Source organism: Molothrus ater, chromosome 7 (assembly GCF_012460135.2).
Source record: "Molothrus ater isolate BHLD 08-10-18 breed brown headed cowbird chromosome 7, BPBGC_Mater_1.1, whole genome shotgun sequence".
Lineage (NCBI taxonomy): Eukaryota > Metazoa > Chordata > Aves > Passeriformes > Icteridae > Molothrus > Molothrus ater.
The window spans coordinates 7,971,473-7,992,797 of record NC_050484.2 but is presented as its reverse complement, the minus strand read 5'-3'; positions in this window follow the sequence as shown (position 1 = coordinate 7,992,797).

The window sequence follows — 21,325 nt, the reverse complement described above, 5'->3', positions numbered from 1 at the left end:
CGCGCGGCCGCCGCGTGACGCAGCGCCCGGCGGGGGCGGCACCGGCAGCGGCAGCGCCCCCCAGCGGCCGGAGCGCGCGGGGCCGGGGCCGCGACCCCCCCCGCGGGAATTGCGCGGATCCCCGCGGCCCTGCCTCGGGAAAACAGCACGGGAACCGCGCGGAGCCGCCCTGCCGCGCCGGGCACACCGCCCCCGGGGCGGCCGAGGGGGCAGAAAGGGCCGGCCTGGGGTGCGACACGCAGAAACCGGTGCGAAAGTGCCCAGTGTCAATTGGAGCGAGGAGAAATGGGAGCGTGTAGTTGTTTTACTGATGGAGGATTGGTTAAACGATGAGTTTTTCAGTAAGTAATGTTTCAGTGATAAAATTAAGTAATGTTTCAGTGATAAAATTAAGTAATAAGTAATAAATTAAGTAACTCATATTTAGTGTCGATAACAATAGGAAAAAAAGCATTACACGTGTGGAAAAAAATAGAGAGTGAGGGAAAAAAAGCCTCAATAAAATAAGCTTGTACTGTAGGCAACGTCCAGCTCTGTCTAGAGCTGGGAATACCTTTCACACAGGGTTTCCTTTCCTTTTCCCTTGCCTTCTAATCCACACCTCGGCTGTTTGTCTGAGCAGGGTCAGGCCAGGCAGGAGGCAGAGTCATGACCTGGCTCCTTGGTAAACAGCTTCAAACAAAACTGAATTTCTCCTTCAGTTTTTCCAAAAGAAGGCTGAGGCTTTGTAGATCTATGTCAAATCACCTGTCACCAAAACTAAATAAAAAAGTCCAAAAATTAATAAATTACCTAGGAACAAAGTTTTAAAAAGTTCTAAGCACGCAGGATGCTGGGGAGGCTGGGGAAACGCAAGCACCCTTTTTTCCATACCCTTTTCCCTTGGTACCACCCAAACCCTCAGAGCTTGCGTTCCTGCACGGGCTATCTCCCAGTTTCGCGGCGGTGCTGGGCGTGCTGGCAGCGGGGCAGGGCGCTGGTGGGTGTCACACAGGAGCCCTCTGTGTGTCCCTGGCGTGCCCACGCAGGCACAGCACGCACAGGTGGGCGGCTGGCGGGAGCTCTGTCTGCACTGCACACCCTGAGCTGGGCCAGGCACGCTGCTCCCCAGCCTGCTGCCCGGGCCCTGCCCCAAATCAGCGCTTGCCCAATCCGAAATCACCCCGCGGGTGAAGCTGGCTGCACAAAAGGGATGATGCCTGAGGAAAAATAGCCTGAGGAACGGGCAGCACCTGCCCAGAGAGCCCCTCTGCAGAGCAGAGTGTCGGTCAGCCCAGCTTTTCCCCAGAACTGGAGTGACTGGGGCTGTCTCCTCGTCTATGGGGTGTGATCCCAAAGATCCCAGTATCCCAGCAGGGCAGATGAGGAGGCAGAGGCAGCTTTTCTCCCTGGCATGCTGTGGTTCCCATGAGAAAACTCCATTGCGCATTGCCCAGCAAAACCACAAAAATGTTCACAGCACTGCCTCCCCTCCACCCACTCAAAATGTTTTTGCATACGCCTCTAGGCACTACAATCATGGTAATTAAAGCTGTAAAATATTATTAGTATCACACTTCTATAGACTTTCCGTCCTAAATGCTTTATAGACCATGCTACAGAAATTCAGCCACTCCCGTGGAAAAAAAAGGAGCAGGAACAATGCACATCAAGGTGGAAAGCCAAATTTTAACCAGGGGTGCCCCACACAAATCCCTTCTCCCACAAGAAGCTCCTGGGATGTCGCTGAAGTCCACCCAGGATAATGCTGTGATGCAGGGATAGTGCATGCCTAGGGCTGTGAGTGTGTATCCTAGGGATAGGGAGACTAACACCACTGCTCCAGGAGCATTCCGATGGATTTGTGGAGATTCTCACACCACTTAGCTCTGCTTCCAGGGGCTGCTAGTGCGGGAGGTGTAACTCAACCCTGCCCTGGGCTACTGAATCTATCAAGGCAGGTGTAGGAAAGGGTTGAACAGACTGGTGTAGGAAAGGGTTGAACAGCATATCTGCTCCAGTCTGGCATCTCACTCTGGGGAAGAGGACTAGGACAAACGTGCTCTGCTGTCTCCCTTCACCAGCAGATCTGAGAATGCTGGGCAAAAAGCCAGTGGCAGCCAACAAATTAAGATTTCCCCAGCAAAAAAAAAAAAGCAGGGAAGTGTTTCTAAAGTGCTTTTGAGCACTGTCCTATCATTAACATTCAAACACTTTCCTGTCTAGGTACTGTTTCTGCTTACGTCCCACAGAGGACACACAAGCTCTGAGTCTGCTCCCTCTCCCACATGTCCTGACATCTGGAGGTAAAAGTGTCCTTCAGATGTTGCCCTGCACAAATGGGAAAGGAGGGATGGACAGATTTCATAGCTGTTCCATTCAGTATTGAAATGGTTGTAGTGTACTGAGAGTACAGGTAGGTAAAAGCAAAAAATTGTAACACTAAGTGAATAAAACACTAAAAAAAGATGAAGGTGGCAGAACTTCACTTCTATTTCAGATCTCCTTTCCTTCCAAAAATGCTTACAAGCTAGGGAATAAATGCCAAAATTGAATGCCCTTACCTAGTGTGGACTGCCTAGTCTGCTCTTTATGACAGAGGCCCTACAGAACGCTGGAAAGCTTGTGATGAACTTTCAGTGTAATGTATAAAGAGCACCCTTGCACCCAAATAAACCCACCCAACCTTCTACCCATGCTTTTTCTACCACAGTGCTAAGGCACCTGAGTGGAAATCATGACAATTCTGGCCAATTCCACGAAGTGATTTGGTCTCTGGAAACCTCCAAAGAGCGAGGAATGGGTTCACCTGCAGCACATGCAGACTGCCAGGCAGACGCGTTCTGCCACTCCTCCAGGACACCCCGCAGCCAGTGCTGCTCAGGCAGCCCTGCCCCAGCGGGCATGGAACATGGAACATGCCCTGCCATGGAACATTTGCAAGGCTGAGCTGAGCAGGGTGGGGAGGTGGAAGGGTTAGGGAGGGGGAAGCCAGAGATGTGCCGTCGCCTCCAGGGAGCCGGGAGCACCTCCGCAGAAGTGGCTCCATCCTTCCCCGCCCAGCACACAGACCTGGCTGGTGCAGTCTGACACACTGATGTTCTGTCTGATTAAAGGAAAAAGAGATTGGAATCACACATGGCACAGGGACACTTTCATAATGCACAGAAGAAGTCTGCAGATGATCAGCTCTCTGTTTCCTCAGGTTCCCCAGATTGCGAGATTGATGAGGAATCTGAGTGGGGTACGAGCGCTACAGAATCAAAGGGAAAGGAAAAAAAAAAACATCAGCAGTGAGCAATTATATTCAAGGAGACAAGACAGTAAGTCAGACCCAGAGGCAACTCCAAGGCTGCCAACACAGCAGCTGGTATTGCAGAACATCTCCGTGGTCGGTCCCAGCCTCCCTGACTGCCACTGGAGGAGCGGAGGGGTGCTGGAACACAGGAGCAGAGTGCAGGGGCGTAGGTGCAACCCTGCCCCAGTTTGCTCCTCCCAGCAGGTCACAGCTGCTGGCTGGGGCACAACATACACACAAGTAATGCTGAAAATGCATGTTGAAGCATATTTCTCAGGAAGGCTATTAATACCTGTGAAGAAAACACTGGAATTGCTTGCTGTTAATAGAGAAGAATGCACTGCATAAAAGACAAATTTCATGAGCTGTCATTGAGAAGGTTGCAGGGTCTAGTGGCTATACCACGTAGCTGGGGACAGAGACAGCTGCATTCCCTTTCTAGCTCTCCTTTGCTGACATTGGACAACTTATTTCACCTTGCAGCACCTCAGTTTCCCCATCTGGATATTAGGATAATGATTCGACTGCTTCCTCAGTGAAGCAATGCTAGATCTGCTGATGAAGAGGGTCAGAGGCAAGCATTATTATTTAGCATCATAAATATTCATACCATTGTGCAATGGGCAGGACTTGCTGAACAGACAACAGCCCTCATTAGAGATCAGAAAGTTTACAGTCTCTAATACACTGCACCTATCAATTCATCCAATGCAACAAAGAACAAATATGGAGATGCATGTATTTTTGGCAGCTACACCATCTGACTGAATGCATGACTGGGAAAAGAGTTTTGAAGAAGCGTTTGCATGCTTGGAGAATATAAATCTGAAAGTGGCTTCAAATTAATAGGAGAGTACTCCAGACACACAGAAGGACTGTGCAGGATCAGGTGAAGCAGAGCTTCCAGGAGAAAAAAGAAGGTATCCAAACTTGATAGGATGGTGCAAGCTAGGAGAGTAGGGTCAGGGCTGAGTGGCAGAGGAAGTTATCTCATCGACATGGCAAGTGATATCTTCCTATTGATTTTCAAATGAATAGATTTTATGGCCAGGAGCGACTGTTTAAAATCGTAAATCATCATAATCTCACCTCTTGTACCCTGGAGATCAAAGAACTTCATCTAGTCATTTGAATTACATTAATCCTATGTAAATAAAACAGTGCACTCATTATAATCAGTTGGAAGATACAGATGCATCACAAAAACCTATGAGCATGCAGTTAATACAAAAAGACTGTTGCTAAAACCTAGCCTTTAGTCTTCCCCAAAACAGGCAGAAACCTGGAAATTACTCCATTTTAGGGTTGTGCCTGTGTGATATTTTGGTTATGGCTGTTTCAGCAGCTTGGGAAACAGAGATCCTGCTGCCATTCTCCCTGGAGGCACAGATCCCTTCCTCAGCTGGAGGCAGGGCAGGGCTGCACAAGGGGCAGCTCATGGCCACTCTGACACTGCTCGTGTGGCTACCACACAGCCCCAAGGGCCAGAAGGTGCTGGCACACACTGTACTTTGGTGTCACCTGAAGCAGAGCTGGGAAATGCGCTGAAACTGGGAGCTCCAGAACTGAACATCTTCACAGCTTCAGCCTGTGTCTGACAAAGAGCTTTGTCTGAAAAGCACAGGGAGGAGAAGGAGGAACAACTCCTGAGAAGCCAAAATATACTATTTCAACACCTTCAAAATAGCAAGGCCAAACTTTTTGCTTTGAAACGACCTGTTTCTGATAAAAAAGCACTCGAAAATATAAAAACAATATTAAAAAGAACAAACCTGGGAAAAATTGCTTTTGAGAGCTCAGCATGCTGAGTACTGTGGTGATGCTGGAATCATCATTTTGGCTCGGACTCACTGCTTTAGTCAAACAAAAATTACAGACAGAAACACAGTAATAGTGCTTGTGACAGTTTGACTTCTGTGCCTTTCAGCCATAAATCCAAAAAGGCAATTATTTGCCCAGTCCTAATAGAGATCAAGTGGGAGGGAAAAATACACTGTCTGTGAGCACACACCTAGTGGTAGTTTTGCTAGGGTGAGGTTTGTAAGAGACCTCTGAGAGATGACCAGATGGCACCAAAGGACTCACGACCCTCCCTGGGTGGTTACCATGCTGCTGACTGCCACCCCTCCCTCTCCAGCCCTATCCCACATCCCAAGCAAAGCAATCCAGCCACCACAACACAAGCAAGCAAGGTGCCAGTGAAAGCTACCAACCCCAAAACTCAGGTGTGCAACAAGGGGAGCATAAAGCCACCCCTGAGCCCCTGGGTATTGCTAAGGCATCACTCAGGACCTTCCTTCTGGGCAAAACTGGTTTGTTATTTAATTCTTGGTCTGTAAAACCAGCGAGAGGCAGCAGCAGGAGGGGAAGCCGGGAGCCAGCAGCTGGTGAGCGACAGCACACAGGGCTCTGCACCCCTGGAGTGGGAGTTTGGCCTCGCAGCAGGCACTCAGATCTCATCAGGAGCCCAAGGGGCTTTGCAGTTTGGGACTTTAATCTTTTAATCTGGCTCTCTCTCTCCTGCTGCTCGTGGGTGTGGAGTGCGCGGTGGTGGGTGAGCCCTCCGGTGCCTCTCCCTCACTTGCTGTGGATCCATCCATGCAGTAGATCCACATTTAGGACAAGAAATGGAAACCAAGACTGTGAGGTGGCAAGAGGCCAAGGCATCACCCCAGGGAAAGGGCTTTCAGCACATGGGTGACAAGGCAGCCCAGTTTTCCTGGAGACGAGGCAAGTCAAGGCCAGCTAACAGAGGTCTCCATAATGCGAAGGTGGAGACATGAGCACCAGGCAATAATTAAAAAATTGTAACCTGGAAATAAAAATACATAAGTGCAAACGGGGGTGTGTGCTTGCAGCTGAGACCAGGCAGCAGTTGGTGCCCTCTGAAATTCCTCCCCCCACTCCCAGAGCAACATTCCAAACTCCTCACAGGTGAGCCTGGTGCATGCTTGCTCTGCAGCTTGGTACAAGCCTTCCACCACTGACATTTAGAGCCAGAGGGCAAAACCTTGATGTTGCAGAGGTCAGGAAGTCTTTCACCACTTACTTTGCCATGGCTAAGTAGCATGAATCCATCCACTCTTAAAAAAGTAAGCTGGCTTTCAAACATGCTGTGCATACCGAGTACCTAAATGTTAGATGTGTGCATTTAAATACTCTGTGCCTCAGTTTATCCATCTTTCACTGGTGGCTGAGGGTTGTTCACACCATAGCATTTTAGGAAGCCAAGCACTGACAAAGAAGCCCAAAGTGTACAGGTGAAAGCCTGCAGGAGAGGGGAGTGATGACTACCCTCCTTTTCCAAGTAAGGAGAAGGCTTCTGTGCCTTCCAGCTCCTCTCTTGGCAGTGATCTGTGTGTAGGCAGTGGTCATAATCAGGAAGTGCCTCCTCCAATTTACAGCTGGTGGTACCACCTGTGCCTCTCCAATTCCAGCCAAAACAACCACCTCCTCAAACCCACTTGTAAGGAAGGGCAGAGGATCCAGCTCTGACAGCTCAGAGGGAAAAGCAAGGCTCAGGTTTAAGTGCTGACATTTTCCCTAGATGTGTACCACTGCCTACCAGCGTTTTCTTTCTTCTTGTAAAAAACAATTACAGTGCCTGCTGAGAGAAGGTGGTCCCACTGTGCCATAACAGCAAGCAGCTGATAAGTGATAGGGTAGACATGGGACAACAAGAGAAGGGGAAGACATTCAAATTTTGCTGGGTCAATGAGCGACCAACGTACTTGCCTGTGTGGCAGCTGGAATGGAAGAAAGTGGAGTCATTACTCATCATTTCAAGTCTGTCAAGGATTTACTTTCTGGAAGAAAACCAGTGGGTTAGTGACTGCTGGGGAGGCAGGGAACATTTCTGTACAACTGAGACAGAGCTGTGTATATGGGATATGCCTCATTGGTATTATCCTTCTGTCTCCTGTGCCGGTTTTTGATTGCCAGGTCCCTTCTTCCACCTCATCCTGGTTGAAGCCATCTCCCTACCAGTGCAGCATCTCAAAAACCAGTTCTGGATTAGCACTCACTGCTTCATACACTCTGGACCTCAAATGGAGCTCTTTTACCTTGGAAAACTGGAAACCTGAGGAGATTTTGAATAACAGAGATTTGTAAGAATTACACCTCTGGTCAGCCAAAAGTAATAGCAGAAAGGAAAGTCTCACTGTTCCCATCAATGGAACTAACAGCAGGGCTTTCCAGACTTCCATTGATGAGATAGTCTGGACAAAGAGAATGGAGGCCACTACTTTATGAGCTGGCATTCGTTCTGGGGGGGGCTTAATTTTTCTAAAAATGCATCCCTTGTGTGCAATATACTGTGCTCCTGCTCTGGTCTCTCTCACAAAACTCCAGTTGACTTCTCTGAAGTGCACAGGGCCAAGAGGCACTTATTTTCAGATTTACTAAATGCCTACATTTCCAGTTAATCTGGAGCTGTGGGTGCCAAAACCTCAAGAGAGTCACTTACCCTCATTGCAAATATCATCTCAGCCTCTCTAATGCCACTGGAAGAGTAATAACCTTTTGAGAAGACTTAAGGGCACTCTAAAAGCTATATACAGAAAAAACAAGAAGATCAGAATGAAAGCCAACAGCTTCTGACATCAGATGTTTCCTTTCAGTGTTTTCTCCTTTTGATTAGCTATTTCTTTTCATTTACATCCCATAGTCTCAAAAAGTTATTTTAGAATTATCTGTTTGCTGCAGATTTCCTGTAGAGGCCCAACCATCTACTCATCTTTGAGAAAGTACCCTGCTGCTGCTTGGTCCTACAGTTACTTCCATATGAACCTAAGGCAGGCAGGTTCTCATCTTCCATTTAGATTTTTTTTTTAATGGATGATGAAAGCAGAAACAATTGAGCCATACAGCTCCCTAAAGCTTTTGATGTTCAGCTTCCCCAGTCCAGCACCATGGCGACACACCAGCACAGGGAACATCCACTGCACAACAACAAAGAAACACACACTTTGCATTTTACAGAAAGTGCTCTTCACATGGCAAAACATCTGTCCAAACCTATAAAGCAGGCAGTTTGCTGTCTTTTAAGGCAGCCCTGACTCAATGCCTACAAGCCACTCTCTTTGGAAAAGGGGGAGTGATATTTTTTCTGCTAAACTCTGTATCTGTTCATCAAAACCCCTGTACATGCCATGCATTGAAGAGTTAGATTTGATAATCCTTGTGGGCCCTTTCCAGCTTAGACAATTTTGTGATTCTGTCCCTGCTGAATTCAGACATTCACTCCCAATCCTCTGAATCTGGGGTCGTCTTGTCACTGGGATCCAGCACCAGGGGGTTCTGACCCATGCTTGGGATATCCTGGTGCTACTGGCACATAGAAAATTTATGGTTTATTTATGGTTTCTTTATGTTTTATTTTTCTCTAACCCACCAAGACACGTGTGATCACCTCAGATCCTTGCATCAAAGCAACACCCCCTGGGACAGCTGGGAGCACACAACACACATCACCAGCTCCAACAGCTGTCCCCAGTGCCACCAGCGGCCACCTCTGTGGGATCTAGAGTAAGGAGTCCCTCTGCTTTCTTCCTGTAGCTGCTTCCTTGAGGCAGACCAGCAAATTTTGCTTTTTCCTGACATACAGCCTAGGTGGCGGTGCCTTAGAGAGCACCAGTGACAGCTGGGTGAAAGGGAGCAAAGACCAGCCTTGTGATCTGTCACAAAGTGACTGCTGGCCAACACAGACATGTGAGACCTGGGCTTTAGCAACAGGCAAGCAAAAACCAAGCCTGCAGCTTTGCTTTCCTCTGTGCAAGTTTGACATCACTAAGAAAGGTCACATACAAATAAAATTCCACTGAATACACTGAAATACAGCTGAAATACACATAGAACAGAACCTCTTCCAAAGGGTTTGCTAAGAAAACAAAGCAGAAAAGACATGGTCACCTTTGAGTATTGTGTGAATAGCTGCAAAATTGACTCCAATAAGCACTTTATAAGCCTTTCTCTTTCCAAAATTCACTGCCATCTTTTCAAACACAGAACAATATATGATCTGGTTAAGGTGCTGATCCATCCCAAGGTGATGAATACTATCAGGGCTTGGAGCTTCATCCCTTACCTAACATTTCCTGTAATGAAACGTTCTGGCTGAACTTTGACACGGAAAATTTAAATCCAAACAATTAGGCTGAGTTACTTTGAGCTGATGCATCTTCTTACCTGTTTTGAGAAGTCTGGTATCACCATCCTCACTGTAGAAGACATTAAAACTGTACACCTGCTACCTTCAGGAGCACAGATAAGTTGGTCTGGTGTTACCCAAAAGAAACAGCTGGAGATCTAACATGATCAAGTGTTTTTGACAACAGATGAACTTCTTTCTTAGTATGAGCAATTTTGCTCATTCTGCAAGCCTTTTCTACACTGAGACTTATTTTTAGCACTGGCAAGACCTAGCTCATTAACATACACAGACGATTTTACAGTAAATTAGTATCAGTGTTCGTTACAACGTGTGCAATTTTGCAACCTTCCAAAAGTAGGACAGGTTTAATTTTACCTGTTTCAAGGCTGTCACTGACCCTTCACATGTTCTGCTAGAGGGGAGATCAGATAGCAGGTCCTACACCTGTGCTGGGAAGAAGGAAGAAGCTGAATGCCCAAAGGTTGCCGCTGCATTTCTCTTTTCCATTGTCTTTTCTCCAGAGGGAACTGTTTAGAGAGAGGATGAAATGACTGTGGGAAAGAAAAAAATGTGTGAAAAAGGGAACCTGAAAAAAGCTAGCAACGAGAGGTCATTAGAAAACTCTTGAACAGTGAGAATGTTTCAGGCTTGTTGAGAAGCAGAACTATTCATCTCTGTGCTGCATGCAAAGTCACTAAACTACACTGTTTTCCCTCAGCTAAACACCAGCTTAATCATACATATTTCAATCATGTAAGCAATTAAAAATAATTGTTTTCCCTCAGCTGGTTGTTTTTTTCCCCACAAAATACCGACAAAAATGGCACATGTTTCTCCTCTTGCTTGAATTGACTTTATTTGTGCCAAAATTAATTTCTGACCTCTAATACGTGCTCCAAAATGTGGTGACTGAAATAGAAAGCAAGACTTTCCATCTGATTAAATGTTTTTATGGTTTATGGTCACACAAGAGCCACTGCCTAGTGCTTTCCTGCAATTCCTTCTCAGCGTTTAGAAATTCCTGATCAACAAGGGACACATCTGGGAAGCCCAACCACAGCATTTCAGGGAAAAGAAACTAAAAGGAGAAAGATTTCAGAAGTGACAGTGGCATAAGATAAAAATGGGGAAAAAAAGTTGGAAGGCCAGCCTAACACTTACCCACAGATCCCAGCAGTAGTTCCAGGCTGGATTTGTTCTAGTAATAAAAATACCTGGGGGATACAAGTATCCTAACAGGACAGAAGTGGCAGCACTGGTAGAGCTGAGTTACATAAACACAGTGTCACCTTCTCCCTGCCTGCCTGGATCTCTCTGGGTACAGAGCAGGTTCTGTGGGATCACAAAATTTTGTTAGCAGAAGACTTGGGAGCAGATGAAAGCTTGGGTCCACCATCCCCCAACATACCTGCCAGAGAAGCTGAGCTGGTACAGGGTGGGGAAATTAACTGTGCTAGATAAAGGAGTGGTTTTAAAATCTCCTTTTGCCTGGAGCAGTGAAGAAGCCAAGAGAAGGAATAGCAGCTCTGCGAGGGATGCAGCTGCATGCCACTCCTTTTTGAGGGTGAGCTGTGATACTCCACTCTTGCCTCTTGAATTCTTCCCCAGGGAATTAGAAGCTGGAGAAAAATTAGGGGTTTTTATTTATTTATTTTCACCAACCCATTGTGCAGCATTCTTTATCTATGATCTAATAACTCTTCTAGCATTCGTAACTTGCGTGATTTCAACCAAAGGAAAAATGCGATAGGATTTTGCATGACTCATGGGTCTTGTGAAATGCTTTCAAGCAGATCATCTTTCCAGCTTTTTACCCTGATTGAAACAGGGTAAAAACCCAAATTCTTAAAATGGTCTGCACACCAAGTTTCTGCAAAGCATGCTGATTTTCAAAGCTGATTTTCTTCTGAATATACAAACTGTTCAGGAAAATTTGACAAATATCTACCTGATTAAGCCCACAAAGGTGTGTTTGTACATTCTTGGGTACATTCTTACGTACCTGCCCAGAGCTTCAGGCTTTTATCTTTTTTTTTTTCCCCTTCTTTAAAATCAAGGCCAAATTTTCAACTGGCAAAGTAGATCTGCAGATTGGGGTTTGCTGAGCCAATGGGAACTGTTACCTGAAGCTTGCATAGATTACACTGCTCTCAGCTCTGCTGCCACTCTCAGGGGTGGGAATCCACACAGGGCCACCAGAAATCTGATTGCCAAAAATCACCCAGCTTTGTTTCCAGTGAGCAACTGCCATATGGATTTCCCTTTCCACAGAGCTCTGATGTTCCTGAATCTCTTCTCCTACTCCCTTACCTCATTAGAGCTTATGACAGAAAGGCAGGTCATTGCCTGGAGCTCCTTGAGAAGCAAAGCACAGCTGCAAGCTCCTAGTGCCTTTCCATCAGCATTTTTGTGGCACAGCAGCAATGCTCTGTGCATGACAGGCACTGAGCCTGACTGCTGCTTGCTTCCAAAACCCACTGCACCCTCCCAAGCTGTGTGTCCTCTTCTTTGATCTTTCCATCCACCCCTTTGGTCACCAGAACAGGAGCTTTGAGCTTTCTAGTTTTCAAATGCCTGCATTGTTTATGGCATTGCCAACCTCAGCCAAGGGCTTGGCAGCTTTCCCTGGGACAGAGAGGCTCTGTGGGGAGGGGATGGACTCAGGAGGCAGCAGGAGGGAGCAGAGGCACATCCCTGAAAGTCATCCTTCAGTGCAACTTTGAGAAAGGAAAGCTGTGACCAACACACAGAGTGACAGGCTACAAACAGAGACATCTGAAAACCCTTTCCCACGGGGGGAGAGGTGTTGTGCTGCTGTTCCAAGCTACTCCTCTTACAAGGCTTACTAATAACAACAATTAGGAATAGTAATAATAATAATAATGGGTCATGGAACAAATTTGGGGTTCTGACTATCATTCAGCAGGGAGTGAAACATATCACAACTGCCTCTTTTAGAAGTGCTGGGAAAACTTGTCATAGTTAAGGATTAAAGTACCAGGCAGATGTGACATTTAATATCTGAACTGCCATCAGACAAGAAATTGCACGTTAAGTTGCATTGTTATCCAAATTAATAATAACACTAATGAAAGAAATAAAGAAAAAAGAAGACAGATCTAACAGTAAGCACTGTGTGCTGTAGCCCCTGACACCCAAGGGTGGTTCCTGTACCACAGCATCCCTCTGGAGCCAGCTCTGTGGCTAGGGATATGAGCAGGCTTCAGGTGGGCCTCCTGTACCACCTGCATGAAACACACTGCTACTTTCCAGGCCACACAGTAAACCAAAGAAAACCTAAGACACTTTTCAAACAAATGAAAGTTATCTCTTCTTTCATTTCCCCTAAATGCTCGTCTCTGAAATGTCTTGCTGCATGTGCCTCAACATTTCAATGCTGGAAAGGCTGTGGCACAGCAGTGGCAAGCTGTGTGGACTGAGTTCTGGCAGAGTTGGATGGAGCAGGAAGGAAGTTAAAGGGGAAAAAGTTTCACATTTCAATAGACAGAGACAAGTATTTCCTATAATAAGAAACAGGATTTGACAGAATTTTTTGTGTTTTAAGCTTTTTATACCTCTCTTAATAAAAGCTAAGCTCCTTTTCTCCTCCTGCACAGTGTATCATGCCTCAGATAAAATCCTTTCGAAGAACAACATGCACACACAGTATAATCTGACATTATTCCAGTGCTACAGGGAACATCTTGAACATAATTGCACCACATGGAAGTTGACTTGCTATGAGAAAAACACACAAAAAAGCTTTCAAAACAAATCTGTAAACACATTTATGCTCCCAATAGCCATGATAAATCCAATTAAACAGCCAGGATGTGTGTTACAAACTGTCACTAAAGAAGTTAATGCAGTTTCTGTGGCAGGGAATATTCCATCTCCAAGCAAGAAATCCTAGTTCCAAACTGCCCAAGGGTCATGATTTTATAGTCAAGCCTCACTTGAGAGGACCAATAGCCAAACCAAGACTCTTTAAGCCCAGCTCACCCATATCCCATCCATGCTGGCACTGCATTGCCTGACCCTCACTCTGCCTAGTCCTGGCATCACCTTCTCTCTGTGCTATTTAGGCCTTTCAGGATCTCTACTTGCCTCTAATACAAGAAAGGTCCTGCAGATCCACATACCAGGCCCCACACAATACCAGTCTGACATTCTGCTCCCAATACACTGAAAACATACAGCTGAAAACAACTGGGGAGGAATTATTTCAGCCTAAAGCTGAAGAATTTCTTTCCTGCAAATGCCAGCAGTGAACAAAGCAGGAATGCTGCCTTTGGACTGGGAAGGGCATGGTGTTTTGCATCAGGGAACAAGAGACCCTGACTGAAGAGCATCTGCTTCTGAGGAACATCAAACAATCCACAGCAAGGTTTGCACTGGCTACCTGTTAGCCACACTGGAAATATAAATCCTACTAAATCAGAAACAGCACAGTAGCTGTAACACCATTGCTTTGCATCAAAACAGTTTAAATGTCATTGGTATTTCTCATGAGGGAGAAAATTCCATTTGTGAGTGCTCAGAACAAGAGCAGCAGCAGCTGGTCTGCTTCCCCACTGAAAGCTGGTCCCAGCTGCAGCACAACACTGGAGACCCAGAGGGTTGTGCTCCACAACAGTGGAGACCGAGTGTGGAACATCTCAGCACTCAGCCCCGCTGCTGAGCATCCCAATCACTCATTAGCCACCTAGGTGAGACTTCAAAGCTCAACAGCAAATTATCCTTCAAATAAAGGGAGTCAGTGGACCCAAATGTGTTCCACCTTTTTGCTGGGAAGGGCTCAGGAACACCCCAGCCATTGCTCCCCTGTTCCTGTTTCCCCCTGTTTTTAACTTCTATGCACACGATGGGTCACCCTTCCACAACCTTCCCATTTTTCTTCTTCAAAGGTTTGAAGCTTCCATTTTCAGTGGATGTAGCAATAGTCTCTCTCAGGGCTGTGGTGCTATGACTCACAGCAAAAGAAACTAATATAGCACCTGGCTTGGATGCACCCCTTGGAAGCAAAACCAACAACAAGGAACATTTGCAGAGCAATACATGCCTACAGAACATTGGACAATGATTTAGAGCACTGCAAGTTTTGGCCACTCAGAGATGTTTTAGAAGTTTCTTGATACTCAGCCAGTGGCAATACCCTGTCTTAAGGCATCCTGTGGCCACACACGATCAGCTCAGTGAGCATGGGTGTTTTGGGCTGGAAGATGCTGTTGCTGACAACAGGCAGTGTGGATTGGAAGGGCAATGCCAGAGCTGTGCCACAGGCAGTGGCCACCTGCCTGTGGAGTAGGATGTTTCTGCCCTGGCCTGATGCCAGCAGGAGCTGCTTTTTCCCTGCTGTCTTTGAACACAACTGTGGATATTTTTATCCCTGTCCTCTCTACGTGCGGAAAAGCATCAGCCAGCATCTCATCTCCCTACAAGGATTAAGACACTTAGATAAAAACAAATTAAGGAATGGACAAGCATTAGCTGTGTGATTCCAGCCTGCTGAGTTTATTTGGGCATACAAGCTGCTGAAGCCACACCTGCCTGGCTCAGACACCATCTGAATGTTTGCAGAGCTGCTGGACACCTTGAGCAATAATGACGAGGCCCAAGGGCTTTATGAGTATTTCCAGGTGTGTCTAAATTGTTTCTGACCTCTTCAGACTGCAGCCTGCTTGGCTTATGGGCTGGCAGGATCTCCTGGTGTGTTTGCTATTGGAGCTCCTTTGAAGCAGGGAACTGTGTTTGCAAGCTCACTCTGGCATGTCTCCACACCAAGGAAGCTTGCTTGGAGCTGGGAGGTGCCAAAGGTCCAAGTCAGCTGGCAAATAACACCTGCCTAGGGATGCTTTCCTTTGGATGTGCAGTTCTGGGAACAAACTTAAAGTTTAATGAGATAGAAGAAAAGCTCTTTTTTCCAGACCATGCTGTTTTTGAAATTAACAGCTTAAAAAGGTGTTTTTTTTCCTCAGGAGTGAAAGAAAATACCCAAGCCAGAAGCTCAGTCCCCAGTTAACTTCAACACTTTGACATAAATATTTTATATCCGTTTGCATTCATATCTATATTAGAGAACTGGAAAGGCCAGAGGAATGCTGTGCAATTTAAAAAGCTGGAAGTGCTTGGAAAAGGAGTTTTGACTTGCAACCTGGAGTCACTCTCGTGCCTGCATCTCTTGTGTATTTTCAGCATTATATACATACATAATGCAGCATCCTAATCCTCCTCCAGGCACCTGTGCCTCAGGTACTGATGCCACAACCTTTGGCAGATTTATAACAACACTGAACTGTGGCTCCACATCCAGAGGAAATTGGAGCATGAGACAAGGCTGGTCATGAGTAGATGGTAGGAACCACAAGGACCAGCCCAGCATCACCCCTCACTTTCAGAAGGTGTGCTCACCCCACACTGTGGTAAACTGGACAGTAGATAAACCAGGCTGTTTCCCTGCTCAGCAGGGACGTGTCCTTCCCCAGTCCCAAACAGCCAAGAAGAACTTACAGCTCTCACCAACATCTTGCCCTGCTAATAGCATGAACTGGGCTCTCCCACTCTTTCACACTCTGGAGATGTGCCCTGCAGCCAGGAGAAGCCAGATTTTCACACAGGGTCACTACCAGAGGAAACACACTGACTCCAACAGAATCAGAACAGCAGGACACAGAGAGAGAGAGACAGAGAGAGAGAGAGAGGGGTGCAAAGCTGTAAAGCCCCTGGACAAGTCCTACTGCAAGGGCATTTGGTAAGTACCTTTGTTGCATTTGGCACCAGATCAGAAAACTAAACCCTGCTAGTACTTTGAAGAGTAAGCCTCTCTCCTCACCTTGCCACGCTATTTCTTTGTTATCCTTTCTCATCCTGTCAGAATAGATGCCAGAGCTGGAAATACTCACTTTGTGAAGAGCATGAATCAGGGAGAAGTGACTTTCTTGAAGATTCTCTGGCCACTGCCAGGCTTGTTCAACCTTTCCTCTGAGTCAGCACAGCAAGTCTTTACCTTCACTTGCTGTCTGGCACAAAAGGAGAAGAAAAGCATTTGTACTCTGCTGCAGTCACCGTCACAAAGATCCTGTTGTTGTCAGCAGGAGCTAGTACAGATGTCAGGAGAGGCTGAAATGATTCCGTCAGGGAATATTTGTTCAAATCTATTTGGGGCACATCCTGCATTCCTCAAGTACCTGCAGGAATGGCTGTGACTAGCAGGGGCAAAATGACTGTACATCCTGTTCTGGCTCTCCCTGCCTGGATGTCCATACATGCACCAAGTATGGCTCGCTTATCAGCATTTACAAAAAGATAGCCCTTTAAACAAATTACCTTGTTTTAGAGAAACACATTGGAAAGCTGCCTGTGAGTAATGTACAATGTAAATCCATTAATCAGGCAAAGCCACTGGCATATCTCTACCTAATCATTCCATAGCACTTATTTGTCTCTCCCATGTTTATATTCTAATAGAACAAATGCAGCAGTCAAAAAGTTCTGAGCTGGTGAGGAGAAAAAAAAAAAAGTCATTAAGCAGCCTGTTCAGAATTGCACAGAAAATGTGTAATGACAGAGGACTTTATCTGAAAGCAGGAAAAGTAGGAATTTCAGAAGGCCAGGCATCTTGGGAAGGGAGGGAAGCATGCCAAGGCAGCGTGCTCTGCCAGCCACAGGAATTGCACACCGGTGGACTCCACGCAGGTGCAGGCTGTAAGGAACAGCGAGCTGTGAAAAGAAACCATCAACAACCCTGACCAGACAGGCTCTGAGAGAGCAAGAAGGTATTTCAGGTAGGTTGGAGGTGCCTGGTTATGGCTGTGCCAATGGCCACCTGCCTGAGCTGGACCTGGCAGAGCTCACACAAAGAAAATAGAAAGCAGCAAGACACTCAAAAACTTAACAGGTCAAACAGCAGTGGGGAGCCACAGGCTGCCTTTGTGTTGTACCCAAGAGCTGGAAAACATCATCAGAACCTTCTTAATAGAAAACAGTCTCCTTTGATCTAAAAGGGCTTGACAGGCTCCTTTGACAATACAGAGATTAATTCTGAAGGTAGTTGAGCACACCAGGGCTAAAATTTAATTTCAAGAAATGCTGGGAAGAGAATAATTCTTTTCACGTTTGTTTAACAGTGCCAGCAATTCATTCTTCCAAGAGTGATTGGTCAAATCCCAGGACAATTACTAAAGGCTACTGTGTAAATGTGGAAACAACAGTCAGTATAAAGATAAATCTGAAGGCACAAGACAGACAGACATGCACTTATCCATAAATAAATATTGCTCCCATGGCCTCCTTACAGACCCATACCACCTTCTGTGGTTTCTCATAGCAAACACAGGGGGTTGACTACTTCTGTTAGTTCTCTTTCCTTCCCAGGCTCTCAAGGTTTGTTTTGAAATGAAATACAGAGGGATGTTTTGAAGTTCATGACAGTGGGCAAGCCCTCTTTCTCCACAGGAGGGATGCAGCAATAAAACTGGTCCTGCCAGGTGCTGACCTGCCTGTCTGTATGGGGTGAGGGTTGTCCAGCTGCAGTGAAGCCCAGGAATCTGAGATTCAGTCAGGATGTCAACATCAGTGGATTCCAAACCATCTGGAATCAAAAGGAAATAACAGATTTAGGTAACTACTAAGCTAAGCCACGCATCAACCAGTGGCCTAAGAGCCAAAAGTGCTGATTTCTGAGTCAGCACGTACTACTGGCACGCTCTTCTGGCATCTCCATCCACCAGCCCAGTTCTGCTTTCCAGAGGGAATGTCCCTCCCCAGCACACTGGCACAGACACAGGCTCACTCACAGCAGCACCCCCATCCACCCATCCCACATCCAGCACAGCCTCCCATAGGAGAACATGTTCCATTCTGGGCTTTTCTGGGTAAGCAGTGACCCACCAAAAATGTGTTTTCTCTTGGGACCATTCCCCATGGATAAATCCATGTAAGGTATCAGTGCTGCACAGCAGCACAGGGCACTCTCACAGCTGCTCTTAGGCTGCATCAATGCTCCTTTACAGAGGTAACAAGATCCCTTATGCTTGTAAGCAGGGGTTCAGAGGCTCTTGAAAAATGAAGCCTATTAATCAGTGCAAATTTAACATAATAAATAAGAGCTCGTGGTCAAAAAGCCCCAACTGCTTCTCTCTCACAGATTCAAAGCAAAGAAGGAATCCAGTCAGATTTGTATCACTTCTTCTTGCTCTATAAATAGCTGCAACTGCCATTCCAAAAATAAACCAGATAAATATTTAAGGCCCACTGCTACTTAACTTACTGTTATGCTTACATACTGCTTACTGTTGTGTAAATCAGGAGAAATATCAATGAGATCCATAAATTCACACCACAGTGCTTTGCTAAAGTCAGAGGGAAGGACTGTTTTTCCAGTGATTACAGAAAAGTCCTTCCATGAACACTTCACCATCAGCTTTCTTTCCTCTGACCTACAGATCCCTTTGACATGGGAAAATGAGCCATGGGAAAATGAGCATAAGGGGAAATGCCAAGAAAGCTGTGACAGTCCTTTTGCCTAATCCATCAGATGGATAAATAATTTTTTTAAAAGGCACCTCTGTCCTATTTAATTTTTAAGCTTAGCCTGAACAAGGACTAGAAGAGGTACCTGCTCCCTAGAGCAGTTTAGGAGTAAGCACTCTGCTGGAATTTTCTATCTACCTTGGTATCTACACTTGTCAAATAAAACAGCGATTACCATAAAACTATTGTAAAAATAAGCAGCTATACTTTTCTTTTGTAGACAATTTGTCTGTCCCCAAAATAACTCAGTATTTTGCCCATGAAATACTTCAGACTAATGCACTTCTGAAAAAAAACCAGTTGGAGATGAACAAAATAGTCTCAAATAGCTCTTCTATCTAAATTTAACTCAAAGGCACCATTTTACATCAAATAAAAAGACAACATAATGTACCTGATAATGAATCGCATTATTTGTGAGGGCACCAACAGAACACAAATTATTTGTGTTACTGGAATAAACATTCAACAGAATCCACCAAAACAAGTGAAACTATTTAAAGGAAAATACAGTCATTCTCCATCCTGAATAAACCAAGGGGAAAAAACCAACCCAACCAAACCAAAACCAACCCAAACTGCTCTTGAGCACGCACAGGTATTGTGTTAATCTGATTACGTGGAAAAACTAAAGACTCAAAGGCTGCCTGTTTTGTTATTTTTCCTTGCTTTTCCAGGAAACCAAATATTAAGTACCTGGCTTACAAACCTCCAGCAGTTGATCCCGCTTCCTTTGACGTTCACCTCCTACGAATGACACAATCCAACACCCACATACCAGCTCTAAGAAATCAAGAGTGCTGTTGCTTCAACAAACCCCCATGCACTTGGGGCTAGGCAAAGAAAGATGAAACACCCTGGAACTCTGCAAACAAATCATACCCACTGCTGATGTAAGGAAGGGGAAGGGAGGGCAAAGGGCAAAAAAGAAAAATTAAATAAACCATAGGAAGCATCCTTAGTCATCCAGAGCAACGTGTTGAGATTTTTAACAGCACACCTGGAAATGGAAAGCCTCTATTAGCTCTGGCTAGAAAGTAAAGAGCAGGCTGCAAGTGGGCAATGAGCATTACCTCGTGGGGTGGGAACGGAACTCGAGTGCCTTCTCCTCAGCCTGGCCTTGCAGGTGCTGCAGGGAACTGGGGCTGCCTCCAGCAGCACGAGAGCCCAAGGCAGGCAGGGCTTTGGGAGCACAGAGGAGCTCCCTCCCCACCTCACACAGCTGAGGCCTATTCCTGCTGCACAGGCCAAATAAATCATCAGCAGGGAGCACCTGGGGCCTTTGTGGAAAAACATGGATTAACAGCATCGAGAGGATTTGGTATCCCATCTAATACTGCAGCCAGCTTTTACACACCCAGATGAGGGCATTGTGGATGACGTTGAGTGTTTTAGGGGTCAGAGTGTATGGGGTGGCAGGACTCCAAAAGCCTGGGAGGAAAACACATGCTGTGGACATGGCTCTGCACTGCTCCCCTTCCTCCTTCCCCATTATTAAAGTGTCAATTTGTCACGCATGGAGCTTGAGAGCTCTGCATGCTGCATCCCAGGAATGTCCCCCATCGCTGGCACCAACAGCATTGCTGCCTGCCACAGCCAAGTCTTCTCCTGAGTGCTCCCAGCCAAAAGCAGTTCTCACTCAATTTTCCACAGCTGAAAATGCCTGGGAAGGGCAGAGCTGGCCTGCACCTATAAGTGACCTCCCCCTTCTCCCCCTATTTTGAATTATATTTGTGAGCAAACAGGTAAAAATACAGCCTTTAAACTCAGAACCCCAGCTTTGGCCTGAGCACCACCACCATTTAGGAAATCAGACAAACAAATGGGAAGAAAGGAAAATGCTGCATAATTACTCAGAGCCACCCTGAAAGGAGGGCTGTTACCAAAACCACTGAGTCTCTTTTATTGAGGATTTCTTACTGCAGGAGAATGCTGCCTAATAGCTGCTATATCCTGCTTGAGCGAGTATATTCTCCTCGGAAATCAAGCAAAGGTTTCTAATAGTTTTTGACAGAGTGTGGTCCCCTAAAGCTACATTTTCTGTCTGATTCATGCTGACTAACTGTAACCCTACGACAGTTATTGAAAGTTAATTAGCGGTGAAGTGCTAAGAGCTCTAAAAATGAAAATACAAGCGAGAACTGAATGCAGAGTGTCTCCCTTCCCAGAAAAAATACTGTCAAGAAGGTTAATATAACTGAAAAAATATTCCAAGTTGAAAATGTGAGAGGGATTCCTCTAATAACTTGGCTGTGATGGTCCCTTGTTGTGTAGACACACAGCTGAGAGGTAACACATTCCTAAGGGCTTATCAGGGACCCAAGGAACAAACCCCAGTATTTCTTTCTTTATTAGATTTGCTA